At 38.0% G+C, this 12,642-nt stretch overlaps 1 protein-coding gene across 2 annotated transcripts in view; it reads left to right on the top strand.

Annotated features, from left to right (window-relative positions):
• BRSK2 (BR serine/threonine kinase 2) overlaps positions 1-12,642 on the top strand; it is a gene marked incomplete at its 5' end in the record, with an annotated part of 480,261 nt that overhangs the window by 348,695 nt on the left and 118,924 nt on the right. The window lies entirely within an intron of this gene.

Genomic DNA, 12,642 nt, shown 5'->3' with positions numbered 1-12,642 from the left:
AAAGGAAAGCTAAAATGACATATAAAACTAAACAGATGATTCGTTTATTTAAAACATTTATATAGCTGCTCATCTTTTACTTTTTTTCTGGATAGGATAGGATAGGACTAATATTATAGAAATTTTCTTTTTAAGTAAACCTTTCCCTTTTATACTAAAGATATAGTATACGCCAGGGGTGTCAAACTCCGGCCCGTGGGCTGGATGCATCACACGGAAGCCGCACGCACCCCATAGTGGGCAATGGCAAAACCATCCCAATACATTGTGCGATGTCACGTGACGTCACGAGTTTGACATGTCTGGTAATACACTGTGATCACCCTAACCCTAACTTTTAAAAACATGCAGTTTTGCTCTTGAAAACATCCTCATAAAAACACCTACACTTGGATAGTGGAATTGTTAAATATGCTAGTAAAATGTCCCCAGATTAAAAAAAACAATGTTTTTCTAAGTGTCCAGACCATTTTAGAGATTCAGTGGCAGGTTCCTATTTAATGGTGTTTGGTTTTTCTATTTATGGAACCTTCTATATGCTGCCACCACCTACTGGAGAGAATAAAGAACAGCATTGGTGACTGTTACAGTCCTGTAGGTTTAAGAAGCATTTGCCAAAGAAAAGTATTGACACGTGTCACAAATTTGGGGAAACTGAGAGACATCAGTAGGATATATGAGCTCATTATCTTGACTTGAAATGGGTTATCAATAAGAAAAGCATATTTTCCTTAAAGGTAAAGGTAAAGGTTCCCCCGCACATGCATGCTAGTCGTTTCTGACTCTAGGGGCTGGTTCTCATCTCCGTTTCAAAGCCGAAGAGCCAGCGCTTGTCCGAGGACGTCTCCGTGGTCATGTGGCCGGCATGACTAGATGCCAAAGGCGCACGGAGCGCTGTTACCTTCCCACCGCAGTGGTCCCTATTTTTCTACTTGCATTTTTACCTGCTTTTGAACTGCTAGGTTTGCAGAAGCTGGGACGAGTAACAGGCGCTCACTCTGGGACTCGGGATTCGACCCGCCAAACTGCCGACCTTCTGATCGACAAGCTTAGCGTCCTAACCCACTGAGCCACCGCATCCCTTATATTTTCCTTACTGATCTTCAATTTACTTTTCTTAGCTGCAAGCTCCTAAATTGGAAGAAAGTCTGTGAAACAGGAATGGAGTCTGGGAGTTGGATTTGTAGGATACTGCTAACTAATGCACACTTGAATTGCCCATTCATTAGGGAAACTATTTAAACTTCAGCTTTTTCCTTCTGTCATTTATTATGTGTAGCATGACAGACAGAGAAAAGCTGACAATGTCTGAATCACATCTCTGAAATTTGTCAGGAAGCAACTACTATGATTCTTCCCCCTGTTATGTGCCTTCTAGAAGGATTTAGATTAATGTATTTGCTGTGCAAATAATTTAAAAGTACCAATGGGTTTGTGTGATTACTAAGAAAAGAAGATAGTAACAATTGGCTTTATTGCTTTTGTTAGATGAGGTGGAAGAGATCTTAGTTGCTTCGTAATTGGTGGTAGCTTAGAGCAATGTTTCTCAACCTTAGCAACTTTAAGAGGTCTGGACTTCAACTCCCAGAATTCCCCAGCTATCCCAATGGAATTCTGGGAGTTGAAGTTCACAGGTCTTAAAGTTCCGAGGTTGAAAAACATTGACTTAGAGAATATGGCACAGCTATGATGGGAGCAGTAAGGGAGAAAGAATGGCCACTGACTTTGGGTGTGTTCTATTACAAGGTCTCAATTCACAAAAGTAGAAATATGCTTCGGTTAACAGCCTCTGCATATCGATATTAATATGAAGAACACAAAGAAAACTGACTTTCATTTATGTTGCGTTCAAAAGCCTTCAAGTATCCTTGAGGTCATGAAGAGACTTAATATGGAAAAAGGGTCCTTCAGATCATATATGTCCTTCACATTAGAACATAGGGAACATGCAGTCCTCAGAGTCCCTTCAAAGCAGACCCTTGAAATTTGATAAAACTGATAAAAAAGCAGCAGGGGTGACAGTAAAACCCCAAGTAAAATAAAGTGGGGTATGCCTCTTTCAGCTTTAAACCCTTTCTTCAGTAGGATTTAACAGGATTGAAAAATTGCCCTTCCACTTCATCTGCTGATATGATTGCATCATCGCATGTCCTGCAATCCTCAGTTACTGAAAAAGAAAGATTAAAAAAGAACACTTGCGGCCACTACAGAGGTGCTAGCCAGGCTTTAGAGCATGTAAAGACAGGATTCCTGAACTGTAGAGCAGTGTTTCTCAGCCTTGGCAACTTTAAAATATGTGGACTTCAAGTCCCAGAATTCCCCATGGAATTCTGAGAGTTGAAGTCCACATACCTTAAAGTTGCCCAGGGTTGAGAAACACTGCTGTAGAGCTTCTTTGCATTCAGCATATCCTTTATGATGTGTGTAATGTAGAAGCAATAGGTCTCTCAGGTTGGATGGAAATTAAAGCTATTGGGGGAAACGATTGATTTACAAGACTACAAGTGGACTATCTTTCTGCCACTCTTTTTCTTCTACTCAAAAGCCCCTTTGGGTCAGCACTGCAGTACAATTAAACAAATTGCTGGTGAATGAAAGGTAAATTTACTTTTATTTATTCTTCTTACATTCCACTGGTGTTTTGTGCTTTGTATTTATTTGATTGTTGTTTAGAAATCAAGCTTTTGCTATCACCTAGAAAACCTTGACTTTCTCCTCTCCAACCTGTTGATTAAAGCGTGGGAATCTTGCCCGCTTTTCTTCTTATTTTTTCCATATCTATTGATTTTATTGTAATTACTTTGTTGAGAGCCGCTCCGAGTGGTTGAGAGTCAGGTGGCATACAAATTTAATAAATTATTATTTTGAGAACCGTAATCTATGTCTATCCATCGGTTGTTAAGTGAGGGGAAAGCTCTCTTGAACATCATTTGGAGGAATCCCTATTCTGGGCACACAAATGATTCTTCCAAGCTATATTTCATATTAGATCAGCTGTAAATTAATGTCCTTTTTCAGTATCCCCATTGTAAAAATTATATTACCTGTCTTATTTATTTATGGGGGATCCCTTTTTCAATTTTAGACTGTCTTGTACATTTGCAGAGAAATACTTAGCAGATAACACAGTAGCTGGCATGTCAGCCCTCCTAAATCTCAGACAGCGAATAGCAGTGTTGGAATTCAGCTGTTAGTGCCTGGAGCAGAAACCAAAGGCTCATGTTGCTCTCTTCAAGTGCACTAATATAGAAACAGAAGAGAAATGTGTGTCATAAACAAAACAGCAACTTTGCAAACCCTGGTTTGCAGATACACGTTAAGTGCAATCATTGGGCCTCTGTGTGAGCTATTACACTACTTCATTAATTCTCTTGGCATGTGGCCCAGCATGATTGACACTGAGATCTTCTGCTAGGCCTAGTAAGAGAGGAGGGATATGTAATACCATGCTATAAAACTGCAAAGATATATTTGGAATGGAATCGTTTTCATCTAAGGCATTTAGTAAATTATTGTTAGAGTTGTCATATCATTTTCACTCTATCTGCCTTTTTAACAAACACTATTAATTCATTTCCATTCCTCGGTACAGTTCTGAAATTCCCATTAAATTGATTTAGCACAGTTATTTACCAGCTACCTGACATTAGTAACAAGCTTACTGAAGGATGCACTTCCTGGTTATCAACATTAACCGACTTAGATTTTCCTTTGGTTATATGGAGAGATATTTAACATCCTATATATATATATAAAATCTTTTTTCCTAAACGTTCTCTGCTACCTTCTTATGACTTAATGTTATTAGAAATTCAATCTACTTTTTCTCAAAGTAATGCCCTGCTCTTGATCTGCGCTAAGGATTTGTCCACAGTTATTAGTGCTACCTTCACTGAAATTCAGTCTAACTACTATATTAATTTTACTCTTCAAGGTGAATCCAGCCCCCCTCCACCTAAAAGCGGGCAAGTTCAGAAAATGTCAATGATCTAAACTGCAATAATTTCTTTGTCACGTTTTCCTAGTAGTGCAACTTTACCGGAATCATTGGAGACAGTGATAATAATTAATATTTCAGCTTTTCAAATGCCATTAGTCCTGCTAGCTCCAATAATGGAGTAGCTCCGAATAGAAATTTCCACACCTTTTAAGAAAATTAATTGAATTATTTAGAACTTACATGGCTGTCTGTCTTATACACAATATTCCTAGGTGGCTCACAATAATATTAAATGAAAGCAGAATTAATAAAATAAACCAACCCCACAACAGCGACACATATCCCAGGCAAGCCACCGCAACATCCCATAGACTTCCCCCTGCTGGGCTTGCTCAGGGATAGGCAACCTTGGCTCTTTTATGACTCGTGGACCTCAACTCCCAGAATGCTATGCTGACTCAGGAATTCTGGGAGTTGAAGTCTATGAGTCATAAAAGAGCCAAGGTTGCCTACCCTTGCCTTAGCTGAATGCTTGGATGAAGAGCCAGATCTTAAGAGCTCTCTAAAAAGCTAATATACGCAGAGTTGTGTAAAATTCATATACAGATTTGGAAACTGAACTGAAATTAGAGGAAATTTATTTTTATGACAATCAGGAATCTTTCAAATATGCCGTCTATTAATACTTTATTGTACTAGAGCCACCAAATTTACTTCCAAAATTTAAAATTTACTCAAATGAGGTCTTCTAAACAGTTGTTTTCTGGTTCCAACTATAGACACCATTCTTAAGGAATTTTCCTCTTCATGTATGTCCAATGTTTTTGATAATTATTTTGTACTAAAAACTGAGTGCTGGATTCCCTTGTACAGGTAGTCCTTGACTTATGACCACAATTTAGCCCAAAATTCCTATTGTTAAGTGAGACATTTGTCACTTTTTTCAGTGCCCTTGTAACTTTGAACAGTCACTAAATCAGACATATCAAACTCGCGATGTCACGTGACGTCATGCAAGGTATCTGGGCGGTTTTGCCATTGCCGGCAATAGGGTGGGCGCGGCTTCCGGATGACGCGTCCAGCCCATGGGCCAGCAATTTGACACCCCTGCACTAAATGAATAGCTGTAAGTCATGGACCACCTATCCTGGAAAACAAGAATAGTAATAGTAAGCAATAGGCTGGCTGTGGACTGTTTCATTGATATAATTTGCACTAACTGGCAGCACACGTGGCTCCGATTGCAATAAACTTGCCATTAGAAGAACTCTTTATTGCTCTCACTTTTATGACAAGGGGGAATAGTTATAAAAGATCCTGTCTACAAACAAATATGACAAAACCTTTAATCTTCTATAGTTAAGGTTGATCGGGAGGTAGAAGACCGCCTTAGCAAGCTGGAAAATTATTTTCTGAATTATTCAGAACATTATTTTCTGAAGCATAGGGATAATTCGGCCTTCTTTCAAACGCCAAGGACAACCATGAGCAAAGAGCAAAGAGTGAATGGAACTGGGGAATTGAAATGATGCAGCTTTCATTGGTTCAGATTTCTTCATTATCTCACTTGCCTGCCAGGCAAAGAAAAACCGAGGCAATTTAATTCTGAGAAGCACTTCCATTTGTCCAGGAGCGACTTCTCCATTGCAGGACACTTTTATGATGCTTTCTGTTGCTGGCTGAAGCCCCCTGTTTATTAAAAGGAGAAATCTGTGGTCCTAAGAGAACTTCCTCTTCTGTTAACAGACTCTGTTTAGTGCAAGATTAGTTTACTAGAACCTCTATTTTAATAATGGACTGTTCCTTCTCTTAATCTATAGATACTACTAAGTATCTACATCAGGTTCTAAAACGGGTATGCAAGGTTCTGCTGGTTTGGGCTGCAGTGGTTAAGATTTTCAGGGAAATAGATTTTGTAATAGCTTTCAGTAAAGCCTAAGAAAGGGTTACATTCCTGTTGCCTCTTTGTTTATATTGGCAAACTGAAGGAAATTACCAGTTTGTAGATTACTGCCAATGTTTGTTGATGTAATTTATGGAGAATGGGGGTCCATAGGCTGCCTGTTCCTGCTTCAGAATATCATCAAAAATATTAGATAACTTAGAAGTATTTTCAACTATTAACTCTTCCTCTCTTCCATACTAGGAATTGTTATAAATATTTTTTTAAAAACCCTCATACATTTAACAAGTTCACATCTATGTAGAGTTGGTCCATAACATTTTACTGCTTGAAGCAAAAAATAAAACATACTGTGTCTTACTCCACTATGTATATCAAAGGGACTAGAATCATAGTTTATCACTGATAATTCGACAGCATGTCTCACCACATCTGTAGAGTAATGCTGGACTAACGGTTGTTATATTAACAAATGTGTCCTTTAATAATGTTGCTTGGCTTAACTATCCCAGCTCTTGAGGTAGCTGCCTCACTGGGTTTAATAGCAGACAGATCATTATTATATTTATTAACCTCTCATAAAAAGTATAGTGTGAACATGCTTTTACAATCAGTTCGATTTCTCTCTTCTGGATATTCATCTCCATCTTTCTGACGGCAAGGTACAAAAACTTTGCTTATTTAGTTTACTCTGAATCTGTGAACGTGGCATATATTTTCCTCTCAGTTTCTCATATGTAGGCTGTTATCTATCCTTAACTCTACTTATTTATAAAACAGTTCACATGTACACATGTATGCACACACAACACCCATATGTGAATGATAATAAAATATTAGGTTTAAATCTCACATTTGATTGTATGCTGAACTAGACATAGGGGATTTAGAACTGAAGAAGCTTCTTAGATGAGAAGTGAAATGTTTTCAAAGAAAAAATGAAAAACTAATTGTCTTTTATTATTTAATTATGTTGAATTGTTCTTCAGAAGCCTTAGCATATGAGGAAGGTTTTTTGCCTCTTTTTATTATATTGTTATAAATTATAATACAATACATTATGTTATTTCAATGCAATTACATTTGTTCAGTGTTTATTGAAGCTATTAGTATTCTATTGTTTAGATAATTTGGGGTATTGACAATATAGAAAAGATATATTCTATCAATATTAGTTACAATTTAGAATATTGATATTACAAGCATAAAATTAACTTTTTCATACAAAATTGAGTACACATTTGAAAGAGGAATTTGCTGCAGAAACTGACTTTTCTTTAGCTTATATAAATCTTTCACCTTTTAGCATAAAGGGAAATATTGATCTTTATGGCAGAGAGGTAAGCATGTATGGGAGACAAAGGATAAGAAGATAAAAAAAGAGAAAGTTAGTTATAGATGATATATTTAAGTATTTCAGAGGAAATTAATTTATTTTCTGGTTGATCTGAATTTCTTGGAAATTGCAAAGCTTCAATTTAATGGGAAAATCATGAGTAGAAAACCAAGAAAAATTTGCATTTATGCAGATTTACTGTGAGGGGCTCTTATCAATTCAGTTAGAGAAGGAAAAGCAAATTCATGAATATTTGATACATTAGATGCACAAAGTCTTTTATGTAGCAGAATTTCCTAAAAAGTTGCACTCCTAGTCAATTGCCCAAATCACTTCGAATTATAAAAAAGAAAGAGCTTTCTTTGCTCCCTCATTACTTCAGTTACTCTCTTGGAAATTAGGTTTCCTCATCTTTATATATTCAGTTATTTATTTCACATAGTTACAGTTGCTTCCATTCTTTTACCATAATATAGAAAAATAGTCTTCATGAATTACAGGAATCGCTGCACTAAATCTTTGTACACTAAACCTGATGTGGGTTGATAAGAGCGCTTTAGTTTTACATAAAGTTAAGGGGTTTAAATAAGCCTTTTAGTATAATCTTCCTGTACAGGGATCTTTACTTTGCACCATGAAACTGTGTATGTATGTGGAAAGAATGTCAATTATTAGAACAGTGTTTTTCAACCTTAGCAGCTTCAAGATTCAACTTCCAGAATTCTCCAGCCAGTATGCTGTTTAAGGAATTTGTAGAGTTGACGTCTACATACCTTAAAGTTGCCAAAGTTGAGAAACAGTGGATTAGAGTTTAGGGATTTTTGTTGTTGTTATGTTTTTTAGTTTGGTTTGGTTTGGTTTGGTTTGGTGATGGATAGGAGCTGAATTTATAAGAATATATCTGCTCCAGTCCTTTATCAGGAGCAAACATTATTGGTTAGAACAGTCCTAATAAATCTCTGGAATGATTTTTGATGGATCCTGCTCAGTTGCCAAAGCACACCAGACCATTGTCTGTTTCTGTTTCTGGCAAACAGAATCAGACAATGTCATCTTCTATTAATCCCACACTCACCACTAAAGCAATTACAGGGATTTACTCCACTTCCAAAGTACACTTTTCCCTGTTATATTGCCTTGAGAGAAACTATCTCACATTACATGCTTTAATTTGTTGCAGGCTAGCCCCAGGATTCACTGGCTACTTTACAGAGGCAGGAACATCCCTTCATCTGAGTGAATGCCTTACTTTAGTCCATAATCTAATAACAACAACAACAATAGCTTTCCCACCTGCTTAATCCTATGTTCTTGCTTCATAAACTGAAGAGTTTTTGTTTGAAACCCAGCAAACAACCCAGTTGTTGTTTCCCTGGGTTTCCTACTTACGTGTGTACCTTTTTTCTTGTGTGTATTTGTGTGTGTGTGTGTGTGTGTGAGAGAGAGAGAGAGAGAGGAGAGATGGGGAGTTTTTTTGTCAGTCTGCCACCACATCATCACTCAAGATAGGAGGAGGTCATCTTCCAAATAACTTATGGTTAAATAAGTCACATCTTTCTGATTTTGTTCTGTCTCTTTGTGTGGGTATTTATGTGGATCAGAAGCAGTTACTAAATTGTAGGAAGTGTGTTGTAGAAAAACAAAGTAAACTAATTGATGAAAACTACCTAAATTATCTAACAAGAAAGAAGAAAAAGCAATTACTACTCAATTACTACACTTTCAGTTCTCCAGATCACAGTTATTTCAGTCCATCAGATTTCTCTCATCTGATGTTCTCCAGATGAGACTCTCCCAAGGCACTCTGATTGATGTGCTTATGTCCTTATTCTTGTGAGACTTTCTTTTAACTAACCCTAACCCTAACCCTATCATATTTACTTGAGGGATGTCAGCAGATTTGGTAAAGGTTACTGGAGGAGTTCCTTTGCCTACCATTTATTCTTTGCTTTAAAAAAACACCAGGCTAGGAGTTGAGATGAGATGTCAGTTATGTCAATAACCAACAATCAGTCAGCTTCAAGGCAAAAAGTGAGAGCAAAGCATGGAGGAAAAAGCCAGCATATTGCCCCCAAACAAACTGGGTCCTTATTTTACTGACTTTGGAAGGATGGAAGGTTGAGTCAATCCTGAACTGGTCAGTATCAAACTCCTGGCAGTTGGCAGAATTAGCCTGCAATACTGCATTCTAACCATGCGCCACCATGGCTCTTTGCTCCAAAATTCTACCACATATATCTGTTGTGATTCAGGGTCAGCCTGTGGGTTCGGCAGTTGGGTCGGACGACTTAGAGGAGGAGGAGGGGGGTGTTGAAGAGCTTGTTGATGATGGCCTTGAGGCTCCGCAGAGCCCTCAGCCGGGCCCCTCCCACCTGGTCACGACGGAGACCCAGCTGTGTGAGCCTGACAGTGTGGATGAAGATGACCCACAGCTGGCCCTGTTCAAGGACACCCGACGCAGGAGGCAGTCAATCAGGAGTAAACAGAGGAAGGCAATGGGGCACCTCGGAAGGAGGCAGAGAGAGGCCATGCCCTGAACTGTATTTAAGGGGAATGTGTGGGAGGGCTGGTTTGCTGAAGACAACCGCTTGGATAGTTCCTGTTTCATAGCTCCTGTTTCATGGTTGGTGTCTTGTCTTACTCTGTTTTATGTTAATAAATTTGGCAGGCTTTATTCCAACCTCTTGCCGTTTGTAAAGGGGTTGTCCCTGCTTTTGCTGCAGGGCCGGTAGCAGGCTGGTACAGAACAATATCATTCCATTTAGCCCAAGCTAATAACAACAGGGCAACATACTTCCCCTCCCCCCCAAAAAGAAAGCTCATTGGCAAGATCCAAAATAAGACTCCAATTAAATCACAACAAGGAGCACCCAAATATTCACAGCTCTCAACAGAGGCACACTGCTGTGGATGTCAGTAGAGCAAGGTTAATTTCATTCTCAAAATAAACTCTTGAAAAAGTATTTTGTTTTTAAAATGGAATGCCCCAAACAGTTCACATTCTAATTGATCTGCATAAACCTACGTGGGACACTGTAGTTTCAGAGGTTGTTGTAAACAGAAGAAAAATAAAATAATTTCAAAGTGCTTACTTACAAATTAGCTGTTAAAATGTAAAAGAAAAACAATGGATTTCAGAAGATTTTGGTTGCATAGCACTGCAGAAGTATAGCATAAATTACATAGCATAAATTAAAAGTGTTGGAAAAGAGAACTGAGTAATGAAGGTTTGAATTTATAGAATAGTTCTTGCATGAATAGGAAAATGTTTTAGAGAACTCCTATAGCAGATGGCAGCACTTAGCCAGCCTTGATCTTGTAAAAGGTAAGCAGGGTCAGATTGATTAGGACTTACATATGAGATCAGTAGGAAATCCCAAGGCTGTAGGCTAAACTGGAAAGTCAGAAAGACATCCTAGAAAAGGCCAATGGGCAATCAACTTCTATGCTGTTGTGAAGAGAACTACATGGAGATGTCCATATGTTCATCAGAAATTGAATCTGACTTGAGGCAACTTTTACCTTTTTCTGCTTCCAGAAGTAATGTAGTTCAGTCTCGCATACTGTAGGAGACAGGCATAGCTTGCAGTAAGCAATTAATGTTGTAGAAGTGCTAAACAGATTCACTCTGCTTGATTTAATTCATCTGCACAGTTGGCCTGTAAGTGCCTCAATTCTTGTAGGAAAGCAAATTTTTCCAGGTCAATTAAGCCTCATGCTTAGGAATGTTGGTTCATCACCTAAGCTCCTTGCCGTTGTGAAGTAATCACATGGGGAGCATATCATAATGTGTGAACCAAATCTAAAGTGCATTTTTCCCTTATGACAGAATAGATTATTGGTTGTGACTGAGCCTTTTATCTCTCAGACCAGCTACTGTTGCTGTGGTTTCTTAAATTCTTTCTGTGTACATGGGGACTGGGAAGGCAGACTGGGAAGGCAGATAGAACGTAGTTTAAACAGGAGGATGCATAGTCCGTCCCCTGCCTACCAATTTTCCGCGATAATGTGCTCTACCAGTTGCTTCCTGAGCCAGTGTCTGGCATGTAATTCCATCCTTAGACTGACAGAATGAGACCACGTTTTCAGATCATTATACTTCATAATAGCATTTTGGAGTCCCTAGAGTCTGAGAATCAAGTTAGGCTACTTCTTCTTCAAAGAAGTTTTCTTATTTCTCATACCTCTTGCCATACCTGAGCTGAATCTACTTGTAAAAATAGTGTCTTGATCTTGCAGAGTGATTTTTGAAAACATTGCACATAATATGCCTAGAGATGTAACAGAAAAGATGAGATGGCTTAAGGCAGGGACAACATTCCTTGGATGCATACTTGTTAAATAATTAGTGATAACAGACATTATTAGTGTTTGTTGTTGGATTTTCTTCTGCTTAGCGGCTATCAGTATAGAAATGAGTTTTCAGTACCTGAAAGCAGGATGAAAAGCAACGGATGGAAACTAATCAAGGAGAAAACCAACCTAGAACTAAGGAGAAATTTCCTGACAGACCAATTAATCAGTGGAACGACTTGCCTTCAAAAGTTGTGGGTGCTCCAAAACTGGAGGTTTTTAAGAAGAGATTGGACAACCATTTGTCTGAAATGGTATAGGGTTTCCTTCTTGAGCAGGGGGTTGGACTAGAAGACCTCCAAGGTCCCTTCCAATTATGTTATTCTGAATGGACTAAAAATTCAATTTAGAACTATTAGCCAATTTAAAGCTGGAAATCTATAGCTGCTCTGAAAGCTTATGCTGCCGTCATAACTGTTGAGGTGTAGCTGTTGAATAGTCAAGTTAGCTTATCTTTTTTTCCTCTCGGTCTTTTGTAAAATATTATACACAGCATGTTTTAGTGCTTTGAACTAGTATGTTAAAATAGAAATTATTTCCATTGAGTTAATATTTTAAATGTCAGAAAATCAAATAATTGATTTTACATCCTTAGTTCAACATTACTGGTCTCAGAACCCAACAGGGAAATTCTCTAGAGCAAAAATCTACTCACAATACAATTCTAGTTTAGTAGAGCTGAGGCCAAATATATGATTTATTTTGGGTGGATATAATGAATGTAATAGTAGCATACTATTGCTACAGAGCAATATAATTTTTGCTTGTAAAAACGTGTAAAAATCTTACATTTTACAAACAATGTAAGATCACAGAAGAATTATCTTTTTACATAACTCATAATTGAACTTTAAAATTCACTACCACAAGATGTGGTGCTGGTTACCAGTATGACTAGCTTGAAAAAAGAGTTGGATTTCATGGAAGTTACAGGGATCAATGGCTATTAGCTTTGATGGCAGAGTGACTGTTTCTGAAGACCATCCATTGAAAGAAGCGTAGACTTCCTTGTGCAGTTGGTTGGCCACTATGAGAAGAGACTGCTGGAGTAGATGGGCTAGTGGTCCAATCTAGCAGGGTACTGGTTATGTTCTTATGTGCATATACCAT

This window comes from Vipera ursinii (genome assembly GCF_947247035.1).
Source record: "Vipera ursinii genome assembly, chromosome: 1".
NCBI lineage: Eukaryota > Metazoa > Chordata > Lepidosauria > Squamata > Viperidae > Vipera > Vipera ursinii.
Note: the sequence above shows the minus strand (reverse complement) of the source record. Positions and strands in the feature narration are given on the sequence as shown.